The 20,360-nt window shown below is 36.8% G+C and overlaps 1 long non-coding RNA gene across 1 annotated transcript; it reads right to left on the bottom strand.

Moving 5' to 3' along the window:
* Positions 1-11,979: 11,979 nt before the first annotated feature.
* On the bottom strand, positions 11,980-13,267 carry LOC146380681 (uncharacterized). The gene is made up of 3 exons (XR_014801379.1): positions 12,752-13,267; positions 12,482-12,554; positions 11,980-12,354 (listed from the first exon to the last, which is right to left on the bottom strand). It is a non-coding gene; the product is annotated as an uncharacterized LOC146380681 (long non-coding RNA).
* Between the last annotated feature and the right edge of the window lie 7,093 nt (positions 13,268-20,360).

Here is a 20,360-nt window from a genome sequence, read left to right as displayed (position 1 = left end):
CTGTCTGAGGTACATGGGCGTAACTTTGTGCTGAACATTGGGGGTCAAGAGCTCTGTCTAAATAAATAAATAAATCTGAGTAAAGTCTCAAATGGTTAAACATGCAACCATTTTGCTGGTAATAACTGAGTGAAGAAAATCAACAACCTATTTATGCAAGATAATTCATAACTTGGAGGAGGGGGGGGGGGGTATTTTGGCTGGGTCTGATTATTGGGGGGGGGGGTCATAACCCCCCTAACCCCCCTGGAAATTACGCGAAATTATCCAGTCATGGTTTAGTGAGAGTCTAAATATTTTCTCTGATTGTAGAACTGTGGACGTGATGTTAGTCCTGGACTTGGTCAAGGTTCACTTGCCCTGGTGCTGAACAGGACCTGGGTATGTCACATAACCACTATAAGTATACTGGAATCATCTCTTCACAACTAAAGATGGATGAATACATAAAAGTTTAAGTAAGACTGTCACCTTCTGATATTTCATTTTGTCAGGGTGTGCGTGGAGGAGAGGAAGACATGACCCAAACGCTGGACTCACGGTGCAGGATAATGGTGTTTATTATGCCGAGCAGAGGAGTTGAACATAAGAAGACTGGCTGACTGAACTGAACACACGGGATAAACAGCATCAGTGCATCAGTGACACGACAATGACCAGGATGAAACTGAGGAGTTAAATACACCGGCTGAATAATGAGTGATTGGAGACAGGTGAGTGAACAGCTGAACATAATTGAACTGATGATACATGGAAGTAACATGAACAGAACAACAGGAAATGAGAACGAGTGACAAAATAAACTGAACCTGAACAAACTGAAAACACTGGGTCACTGACCCAGGAACCCTGACACATATTACATACATTTCTGTTATTGGGCCCAAAACTGGACTTCACTAGTAAATAAGTGATGTCACAGTGGCTACATCTACTGTTAGTAAACAGTTGTTATCCAGACGTCATGGAATCAGATGGAGTTGGATGTTAGTGGGGTGAGCATTTTTGCATAGCAGTTATTTTTGTCATTGTCAAACAGGAGATTTTAGATAATTTCAGCATGCATTAGCAGAATACTGCTGGACAAATATGCCAGGTCACAGACCCTGCCTCTAAACTCTGTCAACCCCTTTCTTTTCATTTTCATTTTCAAGCACAAAGCTACTTTCATGCCTAGTAGTGTATTTTATGAACCAAATTCCACTGTTTTAGCCATAGCTGAACCCTAAACCCTGGGAAGATGCCTTTATTTATTCAATTCAATTCAATTCAATTCAATTTTATTTATATAGCGCCAAATCACAACAAAAGTCGCCTCAAGGCGCTTCATAGATACAGAGAAAAACCCAACAATCATATGACCCCCTATGAGCAAGCACTTTGGCGACAGTGGGAAGGAAAAACTCCCTTTTAACAGGAAGAAACCTCCGGCAGAACCAGGCTCAGGGAGGGGCGGCCATCTGCTGCGACCGGTTGGGGTGAGAGAAGGAAGACAGGATAAAAGACATACCATTTATGCAAAGGAAAAGACAAAAAATCAAGAACCACGTATTGAAAATAAATTGGAAAAAATAGGGATGAGGCTCTTAGTCTCTATGCTTCATTGTGTGATAAAATACCAACTCAACTCACATACAGGCATGAGTTACTGTTCTCTCATGTTTACTTCAGTTTTGTCTGATATCAGGCTACTTTTGTCTTTTTTTAGAGTTTTATTGGACAATCCTAAAACCATGCAAAAAAAAAAAAACACCCAACAAAAACAAACAATCTGAATCTCTTCTTAGGGTAACTCAGTCCGTCTTCCACAGACTAAAATTTATGTTCCAGCATGTTTTACAATGCTGCTTCTACCTCTTGGTTTCCCCACTTCAAAATGTTATTAAAGGCAAAGGGCGATGCAAAACAAAACCAAAAAGGGATGAACCAAAGCTAAGGCACAAGGAGACACAGGGAAACCACAAGGAAACGCACACAACACTTAGGGACCATGCGACATGGAACAGATGGAGACTCTGACACAAATACACAGAAGGTAATGAGAGACATTGGAGCACAAGGGGAACACAGCTGGACAATTACACATGACAAGACAGGGAGGACACGAACGTGAATATACTGACACAAGACGTACCTTCAACGTAACACAGGAAGTACGACAGACACACACAAGCACAGGCCACGCTATGAGAGCAGAGGGAACACAGGGACGTGGGACCAGGGCAGGCACAGGGACACAGACATGACTCAAGCTTTATAACATAGAAAACGTGGACATAAAAGATGACAGATTAACAGACGAAGACTGGACAGGAAACTTAACACAGGGGGGATCACACAAAGGAGTCATAAGGAAAAAAGAACTGTAACCAGGCAACCTAGGAGCTAACAAAGACTAAATGAACCAACTTAGAGCAACTGTAACCCATGTTATTTCCTCAGGGATTAATAAAGTAATCTGATTCTGATATGACTGAGGACTCAAGTGCAGGACACAGTGAAAGGTTCAGAAAATTTAATGAACAGAACTGGATTTGTTTTTTAATCTATAGAGCTACAGAAAAGGTTGGTTAAAATGCCGCGTGGCTAGGGAAGATAAATTCTAAGTATTTAATTGAAGTTTCTCTTCTTTGTGTTGTAGTTTTGTGTCAGAAAATTGTGTCAGAATGACAAATGGAGTGATACTGAGATCCTTCCAAGACCGGACAAACTTGTGTTTGAAACATGGGACGCCATCCTCAACACATAAACATGAAGAAATATGCATTTGGAGTCATGTCGAGCTTCGGATCCACATACGTATGTGAGCAGCTATTCTCCACCATGAACTATGTTAAAAACAAACACCGCTCACACCTCACAGACAACTGCATGCAATCCAGCGCAGATGAAAGTGACTTTGTACAGCCCCGATTTGCAGTCCCATTAAGTCCCATTAACCAGGTAAAATACATATTTGTGCAGCTGTTTTGAAAATATTTATTTTTCATTGTTTAGTGACATAGTGCTTTTTTTCCAATGTATTTTTTAAATTCAGGTCAAGGCTCTGCTACAGAAAAAGCCCAAAGGCGATATAAGGATGACTGCTCACCACAGTTTTTGTTTGCTACATGGACAATTTAAGTTCAGCTTTTTATTTGTGTCTCTTTTTTGTTATTATTTTTTAAGAGTTCAAAATGTGTTCATTAAATAAATACAATTTGATTTTCTCTGTAGCACTTCATGGATTTCATAAGCAACACACTATAGTTTATACAAAGTGTAAAGGTAAAAAAACAAACAAAAAAAACAATATATACAGTCGGCCCCGACCCCTGATTTAGCAGCACAAATACATGAATACATTTTACTCTATATTTATTTCCTTGCACTATAGTTAAAAAAAAAATAAAACTAAACTAAACTCAAGTTTTTCTTTCCACATTTCAACATTTTTCCTTCTTTTTCATCATTCAGTTTGTCAAAGACTCCAAGCTCCACAATCCCGGAAACAGCAGGGATGGATATTAAAATATTTAGGTTATATTATGAAATAAACAGTAAGTCTGCTCTGAGGAGGAGAGAGAAAATCATGCTGTACTTCAAGAGCCGGAGTCTGCTAGTAAAAAAATCTTTGTTTGCAGTGTAGAAAATGTGAAGCATGCTTTCAGTGTTCTTGTTCGTCAGCACCAGTGTGTCCCAGTAACAGCTCCAAATCACAGATGTGAAGGTTTTCTTCTGTAGTTGTTCATCTGTTAAACTTCCAGCTTTGCTGAGCTGACAGCCAAAATGATTTTAGCTTCTAACTTAATGCTGGTCTGTTTTTGCTTCCCTGAGATCACAAAGAAATTGTAACTGTTCCGTTCTTAGTTGTTGGGGGACAAAATGTGTTTGCTCTGGAATTCATTGAAATCTTCTGGCCATCATTTATTCCTTCATATCCAGCACATAGGATAGGGAAGTTTTTTGTTTCCACCTGTCTTAACTGTAATTGTTACTTGACAGAGGCAGTTCACTGTTCACTGGAAGCTGCTTGGTTGGTGTCAGATGTATTGGTTGAAATGAAAACTCGTGTTCATTATTGCAAAAACCTCACTGGTACAGACAAAAAGAAGTCATCACATCAATCAACATTTTCTTAATTTGATATTCTGTTTAATTCTGCTTTGATTGAGTTCAGTGTTTTCATATCCTGGATGTTGTTCAACTTTATTCTGATGGTGAAAAAGTTTTAATTTTATGATGACAATTCTGTCCTTTAATATGTTGTTTTATAAACTGTCATGTGTGCAGTGTTGTAGTTCATTACGATGCATTTCATTTACTTACTCTTGGTTAGTATGGAGATCTGAGGAAACATCTGTATTTAGAAAAACAACAATATTAGTAGAAACATGCAAAAAAAAAAAAGTACTAATAAAGGCAGAACTCAGTTTTACCCTTTTTTTGTTATCCACCACAGGACTGCTGCTAATACTGCTATAACAAAAAGTCCTCCAATGATCCCTCCTATGGTGGCTCTCAGCTGGTTTGGATGCAGACTCTGAGAACTGTCATTTGGTGGATCTTTAAAAAAGAAAAAAAATCTCTTCAGTTTAAAGGCAGAGACAGTAAGGTAACAACTGTTTGCTTTTCCTGTCACATGCCAGAATGTCCTATGCAACACAGGACAGGGGTAAATGTGTGTGCTACCACTGTCTCTAGTATGTCCTTATCTTTAGTTGTTTTTAGTACAACTCTAGATTTGTTCATATAAATGGACCCTGGACTGGACTGGACCCAGTGCAGGTAGTGGGAGACAGAAGGACTCTGGCCAAAATGACATCTCTGATGGACAGAGTCTCCCACCCCCTGCATTTAAATGTTGCTGAACTGCAGAGCTCCTTCAGTGACAGACTGCTACAGATGCATGAAGGAGCGTTTCCGCAGGTCCTTCCTCCCTGCAGCTGTCAGACTGTACAATCAAAACTGCTCCCAACAATCATCGATGTTTACATCAGCGCTGTAACTGCAATAATCTAATCAACTGATTCACACTACAAACTGGTTTGCCTCTTATCTGTAGTTATTTTTATTTAATTTAATAACGGTACAGTACTCTGTTTAGAGTAACCATTGTCCATATGTAAATATGTAAGAAAAAAATGTGTATGTTTCTGTTCTGTGTCCTGTGTACTATTTGTTTGTATATGTGTCTTTCTGGCTGCTGTTACAACCAAATTTCAATTTACAGGCCAATATATGTTTCTATCTGCAGCTATGGGCACCACCTCTGTGTACAGATCTAAGGTCTATGATTGTGAATAAAATCAGTGGAAATTAGTTTCCTCTGAAGTGGGTCCAGTGTCAGCCTTAGAAGCAAGTTGTAGAACTTGGTTATTTGGGAAGACTCACAGTAGAGCTACTACTCCTCTTTACTAAAATAAAAAAAAGCCTGCTAATATGTTTCAGGCGAATAATGTAGGACCTGCAGCAGACCGGGGCATACTGGAGAGATCACATCCGTTTCAATTATTATAAATTGGGGTCAAAATGACTCAGACTAGTATCATCATGAAAATACGAGACAGATAATTTTACTTGGAGTTAATTAAAACTAATACCAGAATCAAAAGATGGCGAATAGACTTGGACTGCCTGTTGGACAAAAACTGCAAGCGGTGTTAAAGAAAGGGTTTACACTAAATGCAAATTAACTGTCACTTTGTAAAGATATTAATACTAATCAATTTTTTTCCTTAGATGACATTAATAACAACTTATAATAATTTGAAAAAAATTAAGTTTTCATCTCACTGTAAAACATTCTTGTGGTCTCCATGGACCTCAGCTGTACTTTATGTATGTTAAGTATGTTTATCAGATGTGTAAGGTGAAAAGCTGTCTTCTCTGGTCACTGACAGGATGTTCCCTTATATCTTAATTTGCTTCAAACGTGAAAGAAAACTGCCTCCTCACACACCTCTTCAAAATCCTCAGACAAGCTTCAGATTCAAACCCAGAACCCTCCTGCATAAAGTGGAAGTACTACCCACCCCACCAACCGAATGCCTCAGTGGGAACAATAAATACTGACTAAAGTTCCTACAAAAACACCTCAGCAAAAAAATATGTACATGTAGATGTATATGAATGGACTAAGCATATTTTAAACATGTTGAGACCAATCCATGGTCCTGGGCTCTATAGATAACATTTACTTGACCACATTGTTGGAGCTTCACCCCTCGGTTTGGAAAATGACTCCAAATTGGACTTTTTAGGAACTAATAAAACTAAAACTGATTAATTATTAAATTGTGTAATATAATTTTAATATTTTTAGTTGAATCCAACATGCATCATATTTTATTAGATCATACTTTTTAAGTTATATAAATAATTGTAGATGAAGATGTCATAAAATACTGTTGTAAATGTGTATTGTAAGTATTAACGACTTTACATCCTTACTTGGTTTAAATAAAGTTGCCTTCTCTCCGTTTCTGCGAGTGCTGATGGTGCAGCTGTAGTGTCACTGATCAGTCTCAGCAATAACTATTGCTGATGTAAAATGGAAATTCTATACGTACTGAATTAACATGTAAATTTCCACTTAGTTACCTTCATCACTCCTTACATTTGTTTGTAACAGTTAGTTCCTTCCTGTTTCTGCGAGTGCTGATGGTGCAGCTGTACTTCAGATCCCTATCACTGCTCGAAGGGATCAAAGAACTGCTGATGTCGTAAAGAAGCCGTTCAGTCGGCTGGACTGTGATGTTCTTGGAAGTTATGTTGGATGAAGGACTGGTGGACCAGGTGAGTTCAGGTTTAGGGTAGATCCCCTCTGAGCTGCAGGTGATGATGTTTCCTACCTGCTGAATGCTGACTTTTTGGATGGGAGCTGCAAAAGCAGAAAAAAACACATGTTTTATGTTCACATATGGACCAAGTTTAACAAAAACAAGGATTTCATTTTTTGTATCTGTGTAAGTTCTATGAGGTGTTTTGAATCAGCTTTTTGTGAGCAGCAGATCTTTTCATGCTGTGTGGAAGCTTTTTTCATTATATTGATCCATGTTCCACAACAGAAAGATTTATTATCATGGTTGCTTTTCCCACACATTTTTGAAACTACCAGGATAAAAAAAAAAAAGAAAAGCTCTAATAAATATAAATTTTTATGATGCTCGAATGTAAATATGAATATAAACTCAAACTCAACAATTTACTAGCTTTTCAATTCAATTCAATTTTATTTATATAGCGCCAAATCACAACAACAGTCGCCTCAAGGCGCTTTATATTGTAGGCATGACAAGACAGGGACAACACGAAACTGAATGTTAAATATTCAGTCTGAATATTTAACATTTCGACTGTTTAGTGGCGATTTGCCGTTTTCCTGCATGTATTTCATCTACAAATGGAGCAATTCTTGACCACTCAGCCTCGAATAAATAAAAATCACATCCTCATATTCTAATCACAATTCAAACTAACAACTGTACAAGTACATACAGCATGTTGTTCATAGTTTCAGTTGAAAAATTCTGTGAATAAAAGTGTAAATATTCTGGCACAAAGTAGCAATAGACACAAAATATAGACATTTTCTAATCAACAAATACCAAAAAACAAAACCGCACAACAGAGAACACAAATTTCTTGAATAATTGCATTGTGTATGTATTTACAATTTACAATGTATCTTTAGGTTAATAAATGATTGTTGGTTTCCGCTGTCAGTTCAACACTGAATTTCTTGAATAAATGTATAGTTTTTGTCTCTTACCATCTATCTTTAGGTTGATAAATGACTCCTTGTTTCCATCGATGGTGCTGGTGTAGCACTTGTATCTTCCTTCATCCTGAACCTCCACCTTTGTCAGCTGCAGTGAGGCGTTTCCTGCGGAGATCTGGTCGTTGAACAGTGATGTCCTGCCTCTGAAGCGCTCACTCTGGAGTTTGAGCTGGTCTTGGTTATTGTAGAATGAGTGGACATTAAGGTCTCCTGCTGATACCTGAATCCAGTGGATGACTACATCTCTGCCACCATAGCTACACGGTAACATGCAGCTTTCCATAAAAATGCAGGAGACTTCAGTATCTGCAACAACAGGCAGAGACACATCATCAACGTTTAACCCTTCTGGAAGTTAAGAACTAAAAAATGCCCCCTCCTCCACCTTGGAAGTTGTACCTCTGACCACCAACTTTGATGTTGCAGAATTAAAATATTTTCTCTCTCTTAAAGCCTCTTAACATTTTTCTGCACCAGGAAACTGTAACCCAATCATGTAGCACCAGTGTGCCATCTTTGATTAAATCATTTTTTTCAAATGTCATCTTTTTTGTGTTTTGCAGAAAACAAAAAAGTATGTAAAAGTATGTAAATAATATATTCTATTTTTGCTGGTGATAAAACATATATATATATTTAAATAGGGCCTGTCTTTAAAGTCCACATATCATTAATATCAAAGAAAAGAGGGTGCATTGATTTTTGAACTGTAACAGACTTCATGCTTAAACACTCCAGGAAGACTTTGAGGTTAATGGAACAGAAAATAAAGAACACTGATTCTCATGAGAGCACAATTTGAGCACAAAATATGCTGATAAATGAGAAGCTAAAAATATTGTTTTCAAGTTGATAAGCTGGAGAAATTACACCTCAAACATAAATTTGTCATATATGATTGTTTTATTTCTCATAACATTATGAGAAATAAAACCATTTAAATAAAGTAATGTATGGAAACACAATACGAAAAAAATCTGTGGAATGAAAAAACCCCCACTGATATCTGGCTCTATTTCCTGCTCTGGATTACTTGCTCACAGGTTCGCTGACAGTCCTTTAAAATTCTAAGAGCTAAGAACAGGTTTATTTTATAAAGGTCATGTCATTAACTCCTGTGTTTTTTCTAACTGAAAACAAAGATCAGATGTTCTAAATTAAATGTAATTAAATGTTGCAAATAGAGTTACAGTAAAAGCTGTCTGTATTTAAATTAGTGAGAACATGAGCCATGCAGTCACATACCAGTGCTTTGCTTTAATTATAAACTTCACACAGGTACAGTGAGGGTTTGTTAAATTTACATTTTATCTTTGTGTATGTTTAATTAAATCCTCACTGCTGACTGTGAGAACAAACTCACTATTGTCAAACATTGTGTAAACCATATCCCTACTTCACTGAATACTGATGATAAAAAGAAACAAAAAGAGATTTCCCTTACGCACCTACACTAACCCATACACACTTACATTTCCTCCTGTATTTGGCTTTCCCAACCACATAACCTTGATTTGTATTTATACTGGAATACGTAATACGTGTAGAGAACATCTCACTCACCTCCTGTTACATGAGTCCACTGGAAAGTCAGGACCACCAAAAACACAAGACATTTGATCCCAGCCATGATCCTGCTCCGTTTCATGCTACACTACCTGAGTGTTCAAAAGGTGAAGAGCGAAGGTAAAATCTGACCCAGCTGGTTTGGTTGCTTACGGCATTCACTGTGAAAAAATTCACACCCTTCATACCATAAATGTCTAAAATATTTTTCTTGTAACAAACTGATCCACAAGTTCACAAGAACTCACAGCATTCATGTAAGAAACTGTTCAAAGAGAAAAGCTGCACAAATTAAAAAAGGTTTGAGTAAATAAGAATACAAAGAACCAAAAAAAATGTCATTTTCATTCATATTGCAGAATTGTGGATGTGATGTTAGCCTTGGACTTGGCCTGGGTTCTTTTACTCAGGCAGTGGCGGTCCTAGCCTGGGCGAACACCCCCTCTGGCGCCCGACCCCCACCCACCCTGCCCCGCCTCCAGCGGGACTCCGTTACGGTGATGTCTGAGAGGCAGATGTTGTCGAAGATAAGGACAATCATGGATAATACCTCCCACCCACTCTATGACGTACTGGCTTGTCACAGGAGGACATTCAGTGAGAGACTGAGATTAAGAAAAAGCACCACTGAACGACACAGGAAATCCTTCCTGCCTGTGGCCATCTCCCTGTACAACACACTGTAAACACTGTTTAACACTGTACACCCTTTTTATACACGCTCTTTTCTACTCTGTAATATTCTTGTCAGTTTTCTTGATATTTATTTATAATCACCTCTGTTAATCCTTGATATTTATAATTGAGTGATCTGTATATATTAGTGCTATTTCTTAAATGTATAAAATCTGTAACATAATGTATTGTTTGGAGTTTATTCTGTTACTATTTTTAGAATTTCTTGCTGGAGCAACTGTAACCCACATAATTTCCTAGTAAGTATTTTGATTCTGATTGTTTCAGGATACATGACCTGCCATTATCCAGTTACACATCTGCTTACCTGTATCTTTTGCTCGTTTCTCCTCTTCCACTTTTCTTTTTTTTTCTAAACTGAGCTTTTAAACTTTTCTTCTCCATCTTCCATTGGTTTTAATTTTACACTCCAGAATGAACACCCATCCCCCAACCCGAGGATCACCACAACAAGATCTAATAAATCCAGACCTTAGTTCACAGATTCCTTTGTCTAGGGTTTATTACAGGAATTTCGCACAACCCAGGATTCAAATCATGAATACATAATAGGATTGGATTTACAACATTATGAATGAAATGAACTCTGTTTGGAAGCAGCCACCCCCCTCCCCTGTTTGTGAGACTTTAAATCATCAAACTGTAAATTATAAATTGACATTGTTATTGATAGTTTTAGATTCACCTTGTCTAAATCTGACTGCAGTGCTTTAAAGCAGTCCCTGTATACTGAGCAAGGTCATTTGTACAGGTGTGATACAGGAGGAAGAGAATTCACTCTGAAGTTGTTTTACTCTTTCATAGAAAATATTCAGGCCATGTTTTAGTTATAATATCATTTACTGTAAGATTATTTTCTCAATATATGAAAAAGTGTCACTTCAGCACCGCCTGCTGGAGAAAAATGGTAACAGCGATTTATTGTTAGACATTATTCATTTTTCATAAAAAATGAACTAAAACTAAAGAAAATATAACCAGTAAGCAAAAAAGGAGATATTATCAATAGAATTGTTTTTCCTACTTTTATATTCTGAAACATTACAATCACTTGCATAACCAACAATTTACATTATTGTTAAAAATCTTTCAAGAGCAGATCAAAAGAGCTGCACATTGAGTTTATAATTACAAGATGTACAGAGAGACCAGACAATCTAATATGTGTTCACATGAATCACATTACAATATGACATCCTGCTGTCCAGATGTTTCAGGTTTCTGTACTTTGTTTGTATTTTGCCCAACCCATCCTTTTTCATTCCTTTGCATTAACATGCTTAGCTGCATAAGTGTTATACTTTGAAGAATATAAAATAAATATTTTATCTACATCTTGTTTTTAAAAAAGAAAGAAAATAAACAAATAAAAAAAATAACAAGCAATCTCTTCCTGTTTTTGAGCCCACTCAATAACAAATACTCCTCATCACAACTCCCTACGTGTCTAAAGCACACCTGTCCATAGAACCCACAGAATCTTCCTGCATCTCCACCATTATGGAAAAAAACAAAGAGCTGTCAAAGGACGTCAAGAACAAGATTGTAGACCTGCACAAGCCTAGGATGAGCTACACACAAATACATGAAATACATTTCTTCTGCAATTTCTATTTCCTTGCACCATAATTACAAAAAAGAAAAACATAATAAAAAACTACAAGTTTGTTACTAAACTCAAGTTTTTCATGTGCTTTTTGTACAGAAAAATAGAGCTGCCTGTTTTTCCTTCTTCTTTATTGTTCAAGCTTCACAATCCAGGAAACAGCAGGGATGGATATTGAATATGTAGCTTAAATTTAAAAATAAACAGTAAGTTGGTTTTGCAAATCAGTATTAAAACATGAGACGGGGGTGGGGGGTGGGGGTGGGGGGGGGGGGGGGGGGGAGAGAGAAAATCATGCTGTATGTCATGAGCTGGAGTCTGCTAGTAAAACTTTTTCTTGTGTAGAAAATAGGAAGAACAGAGTCTCACAGTTTGTGTTGTTGGCAGAATGTGTCAGTAACAGCTCAGAATCACTCATTTGTAATTATTCATCTATGGACGTTCCTGCTTCGTTGTTTGTTGAATGGGAGCCAAAATTATTTTAGTTTCCAACTGGTCTGTTTTTGCCTTCATGCGGTCACAAAGAAACTGGAACCAGTCTGTCCTTGGGTGCTGGAAGATAAAATGTTTTCTCTGGAATTCATTAAAAGCTTCTGAAAGCCGTTTATGTCTTTATGTCCAGAGCAGATGTTAGGGAAGTTTTTTGTTTCCACTTGTCTTAATTGGAGTTGTTACCTGACAAACTCTGTTCATTGGAAGTTGGTTGGTTGGTGTCAGATTGACCCTAAAAATGGCATCAAAAAGATATTATATATTAAAAAAATATATTTATCTCAGAAAAATGTCCTTCTGCAGATGAAAATAAGCCATAAAATCAATCAGCATTTTCTTAGTTTTACTTCCTGTCCTACCTTTACAGAACTTTCCGAATCTTGGATCTTCTCGAACTTCAGTCTGATACTCACACTTCAAGATGACCTGTTACTTGGGACAGAAGTTAAACGAGCCTTTTTGTAAAAACTAAATAAATAAATGTTGTAATTTTATAGTCACAATATGTCGAACATATTAGTTCATATGCTGTCATTGACACAGTGCATTAAATGCACTTTCTGCACTTTGATCTGACTGCATCAAATTCAAAATTCCAAATAAAAATTTAAGCCACAATTCAATTTTACCTTTTGCATATGCAGTACAGTATCAGGCATACTAATGCTGCACAGCAAAGAATCGCTGCGATGGCTCCCACGCGGGTTGAATGCGTCAGATTAGGGTCCTTTGATGCTTTTTGATGTTTAAAAAAACTCTTCAGTTTTATGGCGCTTAAATGTTACATTAAATAGATTTAATAAATTTGCAAACAGCTTTTGACATTTAAACTTATGGTACCTCACCTCGATCTGTCGTCATCATTATAACGCTCTCAGACACTTTTGTCTCCTCAGCATCACTGAGTTCACATGTGTATATCCCCTCATGATCTGCAGTAAGGTCCTGTAATGTGATGCTGCCTGACTCTGAGACGTGCTTCACGTGCTGCTCCCACCCTGCATAGACTGTGTAGGAGATGTCAGCCCCACTCCTGGTCACAATGGACTGACTGTGGTTGAATCTCCAAATGAGGTATGAGAAGGACGTATCAGAGGGAGGGCAGAAGATTGTTGTTTGTTTGTCAGTGTTTGACCAAACAAGAAAAACTGGAATAATAAAACAGAAACATTAATTAAGAAATAAGTAAACACTTTAGATAACTTTGTTATAAGTGTGTTTGTTCAAAGTGGGAGAATGACAGATTGGTGATGTGCCTCTTTTCCGTTATTCCCTAATCAATGCGATTTGATGCGACTCAAATCAGCTTGGCTCAGCTTTGGTTGTTTTCCTTTACAATTGAGTACCACATCAGTGTGGTTGGGGTCATCATAGCAAGGCAGCCTGAAGGTCCTGTGATGTTATTTGCTTGCGACACACAGACAACAACATCGGAGGCATCAAAGCCCCGGTATACCAGCTTTTGTCAGACTCAGGCTGATGGTAGAGAGCCAGAGAAGGCAACGTGTGGCAGTGTTGGTTTTTGTACAGCTTGTTGTGGGGTATCAAAAACAGCATGATTGATTCTTGTGAAGGAGCAGCTCTCATAATGACTCATTGAGTGAAACCATTGCTTGGCCAGTCGGTGGCATGCACCTAATGGAAAAACCCTAGAAACCAAGTCAAGTTGAGTCAATCTAAGTAGCTACTAGTGGTAAAGGGCTAGTAGCTACTTAGATTGGGGTCATTATAGCAGAGTAATCTGTGAGTAAAGACTGACAGACTAAAATTACACATAAATGAGTTTCCTCTGCAGGGAGTCTGGACTCAGCCTTAGAGAGGGAGTGTTGAGCTTGCTAATGTGGGAGGGGCTCAGTTTAGAGCTACTACTCCTTTTCACTGAAAGGATCCAGATAAGGTGATACAGGCACCTGAGTAAGATGCCTCCTGGACCCTTTCAAAGTGAGGTTTTTCAGTCATGTAATGTATTTTAGGCCTGGGGACAGAACCAGTACACACCGGAGAGATTACATCTCCAGGTTGTGTTTATTATGTCTTTATTTCTATTATAACATATTGGATAATATCTACAAAAATATTCTGATTGGTGTAATTTATAAATACAACATTAGTAGTTTTTATTTGAAATTACAAAAAATTGAGTGATACCAGAACCAAAGGCTGTTAGATGGACTGAAGTAATAATGTGAACTGAACATTGGATAAAACCTGGTTAACAAAAATATGCAAATTAATTATGACTTTACAAAAATAATAATATTAATATAATTAAGAGGACTTTTTTTTTCTTTTAGAAGAAGACGGTTTGCTTTTTGTAACATTTTGCCATCATGATCGTTTCTCACAATACATTATTCTTGTGGTCTCCAGGGATGTGTTAAATATGTTTGTGTGAACAACATTGGGATTGGTTTAAATGTTAAAGGTGAAAAGATATCTCCTCACGACATTAAAAACAATGTCCCTTTACATATGAATTTGTTGAAAAGTGAAAGAAGACTACCTCTTCAAACTCACATATGGAGTAACTGCCAGAACTCTCCTGCTAAGAAGTGGAGGTACCAACCACTGCACAAGCATAATAGTAGGAACTATTAGTACTGACTGGGTTCAGACAAGTAGGCCCACAATGCAACACAAAACAAGACATAACTTCAAGAAAAAAACTTTACGCATAGATGTACATGAACAGGATAGGCATATTTGCATGTTGCATTAAACCACACGGATATGCTTCTACAACAGGACCTCCCATCTTTTCACTCTAATCAACCAAATTTAGGTATGAAAGAAAACCTTTTTAAAGCCTAAGGTCCAGTTTGCGCAGAATAGAACAAAGACAACACCGTCACTGGTTCATCACAAGGTTTGAGAGGTTGGATTTGGTGGATTTCCTAACCTAAAGACCTCGATCCAGATTCACGGTGCTGGATTATAAAATTTACTTGACCATGTTGTTGCAGCTTTAACTCACACTCCTTTGGAAAATTGACTCTAAATGGAACTTTTATGACAGGTTAAACTGGTTTTTATTTCTAATGTCATTTTAATACTTTTTAGGTTAATTTAATATGTATCAAAGTTTATTAGATGATATGTCTTTAATACAAAAAGAAACTAAAGATCCTGTACATGCATACCTGATTTAAATAAAGTTGCTCTCTTTTTGTTTCTGCGAGTGCTGATGGTGCAGCTGTAGTCCTGATCAGTCTCACTGTCTGAAAGGATCAAAGAACTGCTGATGTTGTAAAGAAGCCGTTCAGTCAGCTGGACTGTGGTGTTCTTGGATGAAGGGCTGGTGGACCAGGCGAGTTCAGGCTCAGGGTAGATCCCCACTGAGCTGCAGGTGATGATGTTTTCTGCCCGCTGAATGTTGACTTTTTTGACAGGAGCTGCAAGAGAAAGAAAGGGAGCAGGTGTTATGTTTACATATTTTAAGTCTACTTCATTGATTTTAAAACAAATTTTGTGACACATATTTATACAAAAAGAAAGTTTTACAACAACAAAGATTTATTTTGTTAACCTATTAAAGTTCTGTGAAGCATTTTGAATCAACCTTTAAGTGGAAAATCTCTGTGTACAAAATTATAACTGTCTCAGATTTTCAGTAAATAAAAATAGAAAACAAAAACATACCAGAGGAGAAAAATTTCTTGAGTGAATACATTTTTTGTGACTCTTACCATCTATCTTTAGGTTAATAAATGATTCTTGGTTTCCTCTGTCAGTGCTGGTGTAGCACTTGTATCTTCCTTCATCCTGAACCTCCACCTTTGTCAGCTGCAGTGAGGCGTTTCCTGTGGAGATCTGGTCGTTGAACAGTGATGTCCTGCCTCTGAAGCGCTGGTTCTGACGTTCAAGCTGATCTTTGTTGCGGTAGAATGAGTGGACAGTAATGTCTCCTGCTGATACCTGATGCCAGTGGATGACTACATCACTTCCATCATAGCTGCACGGCAACATGCATCTCTCCATGAAAATGCAGGACACTTCAGTATCTGCAACAACAGGTAGAGACACATGATCAAAGTCATTAATCAGAGGTGTTTGTGTATTTGAGTTCTTTCTGTTTGGGTTTTCCTTAATTACAGAGTTCAATTCAATTTAGTTCAATTTGGATTAATTTTATTTTTTTATTATTCTACTGAGGCTGTTATGTGTTTATAGAGTTTTAGGTTCCAGTTTATATATTTTACTTTTTTAATCCCAGTTTTGCATCATTGGTTTTAAGTGTTTCCCTGTCTGATCCTCTGTCACATTCTTTCTGTGTCAGTCACGGTTCCCTTATTATTATTATTACTTTGTGTTTGTTTATTTTTTTTGTATTGTACTGTATCAAGAGACGAAAACGAGAAATAATAAAACACAGGTGCTCGACTGGAATGTAGTCTCGGTCTGCACCACAAACTGCTAAACTATCAGGAAGCTCTTTCTAAACTTGTTCATTAGATTTAAAAGACGTTTCCTGAACTTTGACCTGAATCTCAGAATTACAGAAATACATTTGCTGACATATAAATTCATGTTAATGTAAATTATTAATTATAATATATTATAATATAATTATCTAGAGTACAAATGAAAAATTGTTTAAATAATAATTTTTCACTAATGAAGGAAAAATGTTTTCAAAACAGGGCCTTCCTATAAAGTCATATATCATTCATATCAAAGATGAGAGCGTGGATGAATTTTTCAGTTACTACAAAAGAACTCTAACAGACTCCATTCAGGCTTAAACACCTGAAAACCTGAAGTACAAGGTTATGAAAATAGGACACTGCTACCATGAGATCAGAATTTAACAAAACTACATCTGATAAATGAGAATCTAAAAATATACACAATAATAATTAATGATGACCACACACCTCAAACATAAATTTGTCACATCTGCACGGTTTCAAATCTTTAACGTTATGAGAAATAAAATCATGTATAATGAGATAATTGTTATACCTTGTAGTTACATACACTTTGATTTGCTATAATTTATCCAACCAAATGAAGCAGTTATTTTGACATTTATCCTGACATGTGATTTTCTTAAACTTTACAGATAAAGTTAGAGTAAAAGGTGGATATATTTAAATTTGTTTTATTTTTATTTTTTTTTAAAAGTGCCACTAAGCACAATTTTGCTTCTGTGCATCCAAACAATGTATAAACCTTATTCACATTTCATGATAAACAGTTTTTGACATTGTTGCCTCCACTCCCACACGTTGAATGTGTTCAGTTTCATTCCGTCTCCAACCCAGCGCCTACAGCAGGGTGCAAAATGCTAGCAAGCAGGGCATACGTGGACTGCTATGACCAAGTGGCCAGCAGAGTGTCCAAGAACATCTGTGCAACATATGCCCTGGAGGTACAAATGTTACACCGACCCTAGGGTGGTTAAGAAAGACCGAGCTAAGATCAGAGGGACTTCCAGATACAGATGGACAAAATGGTGGCGGCTAACCAACCAGACATAGTAGTAGTGGGCAAACAGAGTAAGACGGCCGTAGTGATAGATTTAGAGATACTGAGTGATGGCCTCATCAGGGAGAATAAACATTCTGGCCATTTTGATCATTTTCTAGTTTCATGTTATTCATGTCATACTAAATTTTTGGGCTGCCCCTCAGTTTATCGTCAAAGAAAGATTAAAAAAAAAAGAAAGAGCTTCCCTAAGATGTAAACACCATATCCATATACCAGAGGATGCTGCAGAAAGAGTAAAACAGGAAATGAGAAAAAGTAATTTATTTGTAGCGCTATTATACTATACTATCAATAACAAACATGCCTGATACATAGACTAGTAATATGCATGTTTTAAAGACTTCCAGATTGAGACAAAATAACATAACACGAGACATAAAAATGTTTAAATAAAGTCATGTACAGAAACATGAAAATGAAAAAAAAAAATACTTATTTAAGGTAAGGAGAGACAGCACAGTAGCAAACTGAAGTATGTTGTCAGAGATTTCAAACCTCAGAGAAACAGCTGTTTGCTGACTCGTCAACAAGAAAATATTCATGCAGGAATCCATCCTAACAGGTTGTCTTACAATCCTTTAAAGGTCTCTAAAGTGAAGAACAGATTTACTTCACAATAACCATGTAAACCACAATTCATTAGGATATCTTGCAGTCACAGTTTGACTCCTGTTACCGTACAGAAAGTTGTAAATACTTCAGTTTTCCTTTAATTATAAACTCATCTTTGTGTATGTTTAATTAAATTAAACTCACTATTGTGCAGTCAAACATTGTGTGAAGCATATTCCTACTTCACTGATTAATGATCACATTAAAAAAAGATGCTTCTTGCTGTACCTGTCATTTCTGAGATTTATACCTGAGCTTTAAGTTTGACTCAGTCTCTCTCTTCAGTACCTCCTATATTTGGTTTGTAAACATCATAACTGTGATTTGTATTCACAATAGATTAAAGTAATAAGTGCAGTGAAGCTTTTACTCACCTGCTTTTACAAAAGTCCACTGAAAAGTCAGGACCACCAAAAACACGACACACTTGATCCCAGCCATTCTCCTGCTGTTTCATGGTACACGATCTGAGTGTTTGTGAGTAAATACATCTACATGACGTCTGACCCAGCTGGTTTGCTGCTTACAGCAGCTTAGCATATCCACTGTGACTATAATCACACCCTTCATCTGAATGTTTTTTGTGACACACTGAGGAACAAGTTAATCATAAACTGCTCACAGTATTCATGTAATTAACTTCTTAACACAGAGTTCAACTGTCCAACCAGAAAATTTGTGAATGACAAAGAATAAAAAGAACCCAAAATACTTCTATAATATTTCACTGACACTGTCTGATGTGTGTGGCAGGACTACATAGTGCAGAAAAATGTTTCTGCTGTGGTTTACTCTGAATATTTTCTCTGACTGGATAATTGTGGATGGTAGCCTTGGTCTGGCCTTGGACTTAGCCTGGGTTCTTTTGCTCTGGTGCTGAAGAGGTAAGCTATAGAAATGCCTTTTTCATTTTAATGTGGAGCATGTTACTGACTCAGTATGATGTCTAGGATACAATTCTGCTTTAGATTACGTTTGTCTAAATCTGACTGCAGTGCTTTAAAGCAGACACTGAGAAACTGAGCAAGGTCATTTGTACAGGTGTGACACAGGAGGAAGAGAATTTCCTTTGATAGATAATATTTGGGCCATTTTTAAGTTGTCATACTGTACTGTAAGATTTTCTTCAAGTATATGTTTTTCACATTATATCATTTCAACCATTATTTCCAGGCATCTTCACCGAGTAACGTAGGAGATAACTTTGTCGTTTTGTGAAAAAATGTCACTACAGCATCCCCTGCTGGAGAAAAAACAACGATTTATTGTTAGACATGATAAATTTTAATTTAAAAAATGAACCAAAACTAATGAAAATATAAATCGTAGGTTAACAAGAAGGATAATGCATTTAATATTTTTATACTTTTCTTTTTTTGAAACATCAGAGGAAATTTGATGACTCACAGATGACTGAAAACATCTTCAAGATTTTGTATAAACATCATTTCATTTTAAAATTATATTCCTTAAAATAACTTGATTTAAAAATAAAATAAGATCACACTCAATAAAACAATCTCCTGTCCAGATGTTTCAAGTTTCTGTTCTTGCTTTTTTAATGTTTTTTGCTTTTGCAGTTTTTACATTATTTTAATTGAAGAAGACATTTCCTAAAGTACCATCCTCTGTCATTGATGCTTTGTTCTTTTTTATTTTTGCAGTTTTTGCAGGTAAAGACAAACTCAAAGATTATTGTCACTCTTGAAAATACTTAATTACATTAATATCCTTCCTGCCCAGGTAATAATTTTCCTCTTTAAAAGATGTTAAAGAACAACAAAAAAATCAAAAACACATGATCTTCTCTTTGCTTTGTGCCCTCACTCGTACAAACACAGATTTGTGGATTAACCAAACAAGATTCTTATGGGACAAGTGAAAACACTGTTTTCATCCGACTGTCATTTTTGATTGATTATAGGTTCTTCCAGCAGCTCATCTGGTTACAAAAGCTGCAAAAAATAATTGTCTGCAAAGGGAGTCTGATATAATATTTGCTGCAGGTAAATTTGTAACATTCACCTCAGTTGATTAAGGATTGAAAATGAGTACATGCAGGCACGTGAAAGGGGGGAGGGGTTGAGTACCTGCGCCTTTCCTGTTGGGTGTCCAATTCCCTTTGCCTTTTGTTGA

Source organism: Perissodus microlepis, chromosome 9, assembly GCF_051167445.1.
Source record: "Perissodus microlepis isolate ML-2025 ecotype Zambia chromosome 9, ASM5116744v1, whole genome shotgun sequence".
NCBI lineage: Eukaryota > Metazoa > Chordata > Actinopteri > Cichliformes > Cichlidae > Perissodus > Perissodus microlepis.
This window is presented reverse-complemented; position numbering and strand designations above follow the sequence as displayed.